The sequence below is a fragment of the Eptesicus fuscus genome, chromosome 19 (assembly GCF_027574615.1).
Source record: "Eptesicus fuscus isolate TK198812 chromosome 19, DD_ASM_mEF_20220401, whole genome shotgun sequence".
Lineage (NCBI taxonomy): Eukaryota > Metazoa > Chordata > Mammalia > Chiroptera > Vespertilionidae > Eptesicus > Eptesicus fuscus.
This window is the reverse complement of record NC_072491.1, coordinates 44,779,369-44,788,528: the sequence shown is the minus strand read 5'-3', so window position 1 is coordinate 44,788,528 and position 9,160 is coordinate 44,779,369.

Sequence of the window (9,160 nt, the reverse complement as noted above, 5' to 3'; positions counted from 1 at the left end):
AGAAAATTAAAACACTGATGTGGTAGACATATCATATACATATTCAGAATTTTAAATAAAATGACTTGCCAGTCAGTTTTAGTGATTCATATTTCCCACAGGATTTCTGATTCTCTTTTTCCCCTTCCTAAAGATCTTTCTCCTTTTGGGTTATTGAGAGGAATGAACGGAGATAGAAAGATTCTGATGTTTCTAAGTAGTTCACTCATAACTATGTTTTTCTTCTATATACGTGTTTTCTTTAATATTGTCAAAAAGAAGTTTTTAAAAACTTTTCTGGGCATGGACCCTACTGGGAGTGAGGGATGGTGAAAAGAGAACAATTTATCTTCATTACTATGATAATATTTTTATATCAGAAGCTTGTTAGTGCTATGAAATACCCCTTAAAATGTGTTTAGACAAATTATTCTTCTTGAAGGTCAGAGAAAGTATGTATATGTTGGGGTGGGAGGTTATAAATTATGATTGATTCATGTCTACTTATTAAAGCCAGCTTATTCTAGCATTGTTTGATATGCTGAAAGATATGAAATGGAAAATTGATTATTGCCCGGGCTTTGAAAATATTTTATACTATTTCAACATTTAACAAATTTTAAACAAAGACTTCCTTTGTGCTATAAATTAGTTAATACCTAAGTAAAAGTCAGAAAATATAACTGTGGACTTATTAATGCCAGGAAATATTCTAAAGACTTTACATGTGTTATTTCCTTCAGTCCTCACAGCAACCCTATTAAATAGGTACTATTATAAGATACTGGGTATTAGAGAGAATTGTTCTAAAGTAATCCCAGTTTCAGGAACTGAAATAACATTAGGCAACTATGCTTTCCATCCAGAAGTATTGAGCAGCTCATTTGTTGCTCCTCTAGTTGCCTGGTGCCTTCACATGTCTTGGCAACTATTCTCAAGAGACTCCCATTCGGTAAAACATCTTACAATTACTGTGTGATTTAAGAGTGGATTCAAATAGGTCACCAATTTCCTATAACATTAATAATTCATTTTGGAAAATAACCTCCCCTCTTTGGCAGCTGTTTCCTATCTTCTCCTCTAGTTGACATCCTGTAGGTGGATGGCTAAGGAGAGGTGGAACAAGGAGATACCAGGAAATGAAACTGGAATCCCAGACTGCAGGGATAACAGGATGCTCCACTGCACTTACCAGGAAAATGCTATTTTGCTTTTCATGAAAATAGTGTAGCTATTCAGTCTAAGCTTTAACTTTACCTAGAAGTATTTTACTAAAGGATTGGTGGGTTTACATTATTGCTTTTTTAAAATATATATTTTTATTGATTTCAGAGAGGAAGGGAGAAGGAGAGAGAGAAACATCAATGATGAGAGAGAATCATTGATCTGCCTCCTGCATGCCCCCCACTGGGGATTGAGCCTGCTACCCAGGCATGTGCCCTGACCAGGAATCGAACCGTGACCTCTTAGTTCATAGATGCTCAACCACTGAGCCACACTTGCTGGGCTACATTATTTCTTAACTTAAGAGGGCTCTTTGTAAACTTGTATATAATAATAGTAAGAATCAAAGGATAAGGTATTTGGGGGGAAATCATCTTCCTAAATATTCATTCACTATGGTTACAGAGCTTCAGTGCTTAAAGAAAAACAAAAATGATTCAACCCTTCAAAAGCATTATTTCCTGTTATTTAATAACAGAAACAATTACAGCTTTTATTAAATTTTGGGATTGGTTTAACTCTGAGTAACATACCACATTTGGACACAAATCTGAGTTTTCAGAGAATGATTTCGCCCTGGCTGGTTTGGCTCATGGATAGAGCATGGGCCTGTGGACTGAAGGGTCCATACCTCAGTTGCAGGCTGGATACCCGGCCCTGGTCCAGACCTAGGGGGAGGCAACCTATCAATGTATCTTTCTCATATCCATGTTTCTCTCTGTGTGTCTCTCCCCCTTGCTTCCACTCTCTCTAAAAATAAATGGGAAAATATTCTCTAGTGAGGATTGACCAAAAAAAAGGAGGGGGAGAGAACGATTTCCAGTTTGGTTTTAACGATTAATCAGTTTGGCACTGATTAAAAAGCCACTTGGTCTAGCTTTCTTGAAAAAATGAAATAGTTGAATACCAACTCATTCTATTAGATACTACATGTTTAGGAGTACCAGTGGTTTATTTAAGTAGTACTGGCTTATTGCCGGCCTTAATAACCCACTACATTCCACTTAACACACAGTAAATTAGGATGCAGTACTAATTCTATGTGTAAACATAGAAACATATACCTCTTTTGAACTCTTTAAGTTGTCTTTCATAACTTTTGTGTGGTAAATTTTTACAATTCCCAATTTCTTAATCTTAGCTTTCCTATTATATTCTGCATATATTCACAGTTTGAACATTTTTATTGACAATAGTATCATAATAACTTGGTTGTTTTATATAATATAGAATTTTTTAAAGTGTAGTTTTCATTTTTTGTGTTTCTTACTAATATTGGGTTTGGCATTTAGATAATTCTTTTAAAGTTTCTATGAGGAAATTAATTTTTTTCAAAGTTACATTTATTTTTTAAAAAGCCAAGGCATAAACTTTAAAATTTCCAAAGACTGAATAAACAGCATCATCATCTCTAGAATAATAAAGTGAAATTACTTTTTTTGTAGGAGATGGCAGATAGGTACTTTGGACCTGTTGGTAATGATGGCCTGAGCTAAACACCTAATTTGAAGGGACACCCTTCCGTGTCAAAGCACAGAATGCTGAGGAAGCTATGGCAAGTATGTGTTCCGATGTTTTGGTAAGGTACTGAATGTGCTCACTTTAGATCCCATGACACTCTCTTTGGCTCAAGTTTTAAAAGCTTTTTTTAAATGAACACAGATATATTCCTCACACTTTTGTAGGAAATGTACATTTAAACTTTAAAAATATAGGAAGATTAGCTGCTTCAATTTAAACGGAAACAGTATCATATGACATAATACATCTATGAGCTATATTTATACTTGATTTTTAATTGATATTTGCTGAAATCCTTTGTTTCAGGCACTATATCAGGTGCTATGGTAACAGTGGTAACAAGACAAATGAAGGTCATGAGGGCAGAGACATTTCATGTGGGGAAATAGTTCCAGAAATTTTACTGTTTTTTTGCCTATATCCAGAAAAATGCTTCAAGAACAACTCCTGAAAATATATTTTCAATAGATAGTCTAGTAATAATAATTACTTATAATTATAAAATTAGGATATTAAAAATTAAATAATATAGATTAAACATACCCTTATTTAAATATTCAAATATATTTTTACATAATTACATGTATATTTTATTTACCTGATATATATTGCTTTTATAAGAAGCATTAGATTACATAGTATATTGTTTGAAATATTTATACTTTCATTCAATTGTTGTTGTTTTTTTTGTTTTTTTTTCAATTTTTTTAATTAAGGTATTATACGTGTACATATCTTACCATTGCCACCCCCCTCAATTGTTTTTTAGATGATTCCCGAAAGTACTAAGAAAGCTTACATAACCATTAATATGGTGGTTCGCTTTTAATTTTAAAAATTGATTTCTTACAAGTTGACATTACCAATCTAATTTCTATTATATTTTAAAAAAATTTTTAAATTGAATTTTTATATCCTGAGGGAAATAGGTAACAACTACTATATTTTATCAAGGTGAGGGAGAATAACAGACAGATGAATGGTTTTCCAGCCTCTTGATGATAATCTCACTGGGAATCAAGAATAGTATTCTTGTGTTAGACCGTGTGTTAGACTGTCTGTGAAAGACTTAACACACCTCCTTGAGAAAAGAAGGGGAAAGCTATTTCAGCAAAAAATTACTTTTGGATCATACAAACTTAAGTAACAAAGATAGGAGATTTCATTATAGTTCTAGTTTATATATCACTCTCAATCTGTTACATACCTACTGACTTCCCAGGAGAAGGCAGCAAACCAGGATGTTAGTGTCCTGGAGAGCTTTCAAAAAGACATTTCACTCCTCAAATCTGGGGACAGAGCTTGCCAGAGAAATCTGTCCAGCTTGGATTCTTCCTTTAATCGTTAGCAGTATTAAGGTCAGCTTTCTCAGGTGGAAAAAAACAGGAAAGAGGATAGAGTTACTAAACCTTTAAGCCTTAATTAGCATTAACAAAGGGATCTTCTGAAATTAGATTATCTTTGGCCATAATTTCTTAAATGCTTTCATATTTGTCATATTCATTCCTGTCTATATTCATCTTAATACTTGAATTTTGGTTGTCTTGAGACCACTTTGGAAATTTACTTAATAATTCTAGGTTACAGAAAATTTAAAAAACATTTGTTGTGGGTACAAATTTGGGTTGTTAGATTTCTCATTTAATTTTAAAAAATAACTGCTGTTCCTGAATATTTTTACATTTTAGCTTTTAAAAAATGCCTTAAGTGTGTAAAGGCTAAAATTTGTTTGTTTTTTATTTAAAAATATCCTCTTAGACTTTTTTTTTTACATGGTAGATATCCTTTGTTTTAATTTGATCCCATTATTCTTTGTTCTTAGTATTATTTCAGGCATTCTGTGATTTTGATGGATTTCTGACTTCTGGTTTGAATACAAACATGTACAAGTAAGTATTTTCAGCTGGCTAAACAGAACTCTGACTCAAAGAGGGAGAAGTGAAACTAAATAAAATAAAGAGTTCAAAAATTTTTCAGTGTATGTATGAATATTTAGTCCAAAGGATTCTCAGTTTGTATATTTTAGCCACCCTAAGAACAGTTTTATTTAGTTGGTACTAGGTCAAAACTAACATGATCCTTAAAAATTATAGTTATCTTCTAAATGTTCTTACTGGACCCAGAATTGGTATAAAAAACAAAGTTTGTTTTTATTCACATAAAACTTTACCAAAATAACATGCTTTTGTGGCTAACTAGGCCAATAAACTGCTATCTGTTAATCATTTAATTTGAAGTATAAGACAGCCAAAAAATAGAGGCTTGGAAAATTCAGTGTAGCTATGACTCTGCTTAATTATAAACAATATTGGATTTTTTTTTTTTTTTTTTTTAGTACTAAGCATAAAATTTGAAGCAATCCACTCACTTTTTATAGTGCATACCTTTGAGAATTTATATTTTAAACTCTTTAAAAATGTAACACCATTAAAGTATAGTTTTCTCTTGGAACAGAAATAGTGATTCCAAGTTCAAATTTGCATTTGCCTTCTTGTAAAGACTAATGCTTTGAATGAATTTATCTCCCTTGTTTCAGTCTTACATAGACCACAAATTTAGATATACACTGTTCATGCATAAAACTGATTTGTTACAATAGAATTATAGATGTTGGAAAATATTTGTTGAATATCCATTGTGCCATTTTATTAGGTAGAATGTTTGATAATCAAGGAGGTTTTAATATTCTAATGACTGAGGTAATTTTATTAGTAAGGATTTTACCGTTGAAAGTAATCTACCATAAAGCAAGCACAGTTGTTTTTTTATAGCTCCTCCGTAAATGAGTGTTTAGTGAAGTAAAATGTATGTTATAATATACAATACAGATATATTTTAAAGGTGGGTTTTTTCAGCAGATATTATTGGGGCCTTGATAGGCACTGTGTTGGGCCCTGGGAAGAGCTAACCAGACATTCTTTTGACCAGGTAAGGAGAATTGCTATTAGAACTGCCCCAGATTTTTATACTGGGATGAAATAAATTTTGCTTTCATTAAATGCTTTTCTGGAGAGAAACTTTGTTGTGATAATTTTGACGAATTGAGGATCATGAATTGATTAAGGGGCAGCCTACCTTCAGGAAAAGAGCCAGGATGCAGCTAGGACCATGGAAATTGGCTTGGCCTAGATCTACACCCTGGAGATTATGGGTGCTCTTGAGTGTTCTTAGAACCAGTCTGACTTCTCAGACCTGGGGCAGGAGCTCCAAAAAATATCTGTAATACACCTGAAAGCTATACAGAAATGACCACAGAAATATTTTAATTTATTTGCAATTTTAAGGCCTTAAAACCATTGTTTGTTATATTTTATAATAAAGCAATGTTATAACAATATTAAAGAAAACTTGTAAATACCACACACAAATTTTACCTATTTTGTGAAAATTTTATTTTTTTATATTCTCTAGTCTTTGTCCACATGTAAATGGATAATTTTTTATATTTCTTAACTACTCTTTTGATTATCATTTTTTAAAATATATTTTTATTGATTTCAGAGAGAAAGGGAGAGGAAGAGAGAGATAGAAACATCAATGATGAGAGAGAATCATTGATTGGCTGCCTCCTGCACGCCCCCTACTGGGGATCGAGCCCACAACCCGGGCATGTGCCCTTGGCTGGAATAGAACCCGGGACCCTTCAGTACCCAGGCCCACACTCTATATACTGAGCCAAACCAGCTAGGGCTTGATTGATCAGTTATTTTTTCACATATTTCTCTACTGAAAGGTTAACTGAATATAGTTTTCAAACATAATTATATTTACAATGCTGGATGCATTTAGCATATAATTTTTCCTTTATTGGCAGACTTCATTTTAATTGTGTTTTAATTGCAAAGCCACTTCACTACTCAGTTGTGCAACTGAACTCTAACCCCCTTTAACAGGTAAATAGTGTGAGGTTCCCCAAATTGATTTTTCGTTCTGTTTCCAGTTAACCTTCAAATAGAGGATAAGATGTCTGTCAGCTAACAGTGATTTCTGTATGGCAATTCCCCTGTCCCAGCCCTACTGCACTTTAATGACAAAGGAGATGAATTGGAACCACACCATAGAATTTCTTATCCTGTATTTATACCCCTTCTCTGCTTTTTCATTCAATTTGTGTGGATTGTCAGCTGATTAAGTTCCTTGAGAGAGAGAGAGGAAGGGAAAGAGAATAGTACTAAATAAGTAGTATTTCTTCATCTCCCAAAAGAATTTTTCAGGAACTGGAAAATAGTATTAATTAGTTACCTACTGTGTGTCAGAGTGTATGAAGCATTTTATTTTGATCAGCCTCTGAAGTAGATATTTCTATTCTTATTTTCTCCAGGGCAGCCTTCTCTGTGTCTTTTCTAGAAACCTCCTACAATGTGCTCATATAGTTCCTGATACTTCCTCTCTTGTTGCATTGATAATAATTATTCTAGTTACTATTATTGTGTGTTTTTTGGTAGAAAAACCAGCAAGAACTTATTAACCACAGCAAAAACATACTTAGGGCAGTGAAACAAGGAAGGGCATAGAAGGAGCAACAGGAGAGCCTAAGCTGGGCTGCTTTGGCTCCTGGGAAGTCAGAGAAAAGGGGAAAAATGGGCCTTGGAGACAGGTTTAGGGGGTTAACCCAGGATGAGCTGCCACTGCCCATTGCTCCCCTGGTTGCAAGTCTCATGGGGGTCCCTTAGAGTTTAGGGGATAGCTGCTGGGGTAGGGGAGGGGTTGGAGAGGTGGAAGGGAATGTCATGGTGTGCTCCATGGAGGGATAGTGCCTCTAATTATTTACTGACTCTTCCTTGCTCAACTGCTAGTACCTGGCAGACCAGAGACTATTTGTCTTGGTCCCTGCAGTATCTCTAGTGCCTAATACAGTGCCTGGCACATGATTGATATTCAACAAATAGTTGTTGGGTGAATTTTTGAATTGGTGTTGAATTGTATGTGTTCTTTATAAATTTTGGATATTAGCCCCTTATGCTATGTATATCTTTGACTTTTTGGTATTAGTAGACCCCAATTAATATAACCTATGATTCTAGGAGAATAGCAGTCACAAAATTGCTTACTCCCCTGTCCTTAATCTGTTCTCCTTCACTGGAAAACATATAGGTATTGCTTTTTTGTACTCCTCCACTTGCTTGAAGCTATTTGAGGAATTCCCTGTTTTTATTTATTTCTTTAATATATTTTTATTGATTTCAGAGAGGAAGGGAGAGGGAGAGAGAGAGATGGAAACATCAATGATGGGAGAGAATCACTGATCGGCTGCCTCCTGCACATCCCCCACTGGGGATGTGTCCTTGACCAGAATTGAACCTGGGACCCTTCAGTCCGCATGCTGACACTCTATCCACTGAGCCAAATCAGCCAGAGCAGGAATTCCCTGTTTTCAATGACAAAAAAAAAAAAAAAGATCAAACCGCTTTGTTAACACGAACAAAATAGAGGTGTCCCTATTGAATTGAATAGGGAAGATGGCATTAGCTTAGTTTATATCATTTAGTTAAGAAATAGTTTGCAATTTCAGATTTCTTTATATTCCCTTAGAAATCAAAGAAATTTTATAGGAAAAAAAAAAGAACTACACCTTTGCGAGGAGAGAATTGGATTATTGTGACTACAATTATTACTAATTGTAATAATTGGAACTCAGGGAACAAGGGGCATTTAGTCCAACTTTTCATCTGTTGCTTAGACCTATCAAAGGCTTTGTAGTATGTATTTGAATAATCTCAGTGGGGAGGTTCTTACCACCTTCAAAGGCAGGGCATTTTCTCTTTGGACAGCTGTTTCCTAAAAATGTTTCTCCCTTTCCTGAGTCAGTGTATCTCTGCATAGAGAACTGGTTTTGCTTTATAATCTTTGAAGTAAACTTTTTCTCCTCAGTTCAGCTAGGACATGGATCATGCTAGTAAATGAATAGTTCCAATTTGTGGTAGAGAATCAGACCCCTTACTCATTTTATTCATTTTTTATTTCTTGTAGACTTCAGAAGCCCATCAACTTTAAGTAATTTAGTATCAAAATTTTGAAATATTTAAATGTATTTATATGAATATAATGCACTTTTTCTTGATGATTTAAGATCATTCTTATGAATTTCAGGTACTCTTCTCTCTGGTGATGCCCTCATGGTATGTGGAGTTTTGTAGGACTGTTTTCCTATTCATTCTTATTCAGTTAAAAAACATTTAGTGAGTTCCCACTTCCTGGCTTCTTACATGCAAAGAAGATATAGAAATGAATGAGATTGCCAAGACAGCTCAGCTGGGAGAACTTTAGGTTAAAGATATAAAGTTCATTGGTTTGATCTAGAGTTTCAGGGGCTTTGTTATATCTCAACTAGAGGCCCGGTGCACGACATTCGTGCACTTGGGGGGCAGGAGGGGGGAGGTCTCTCAGCCTGGCCTGCGCCCTCTTGTAGTCAGGGAACCCTCGGGGGATGTGAGCC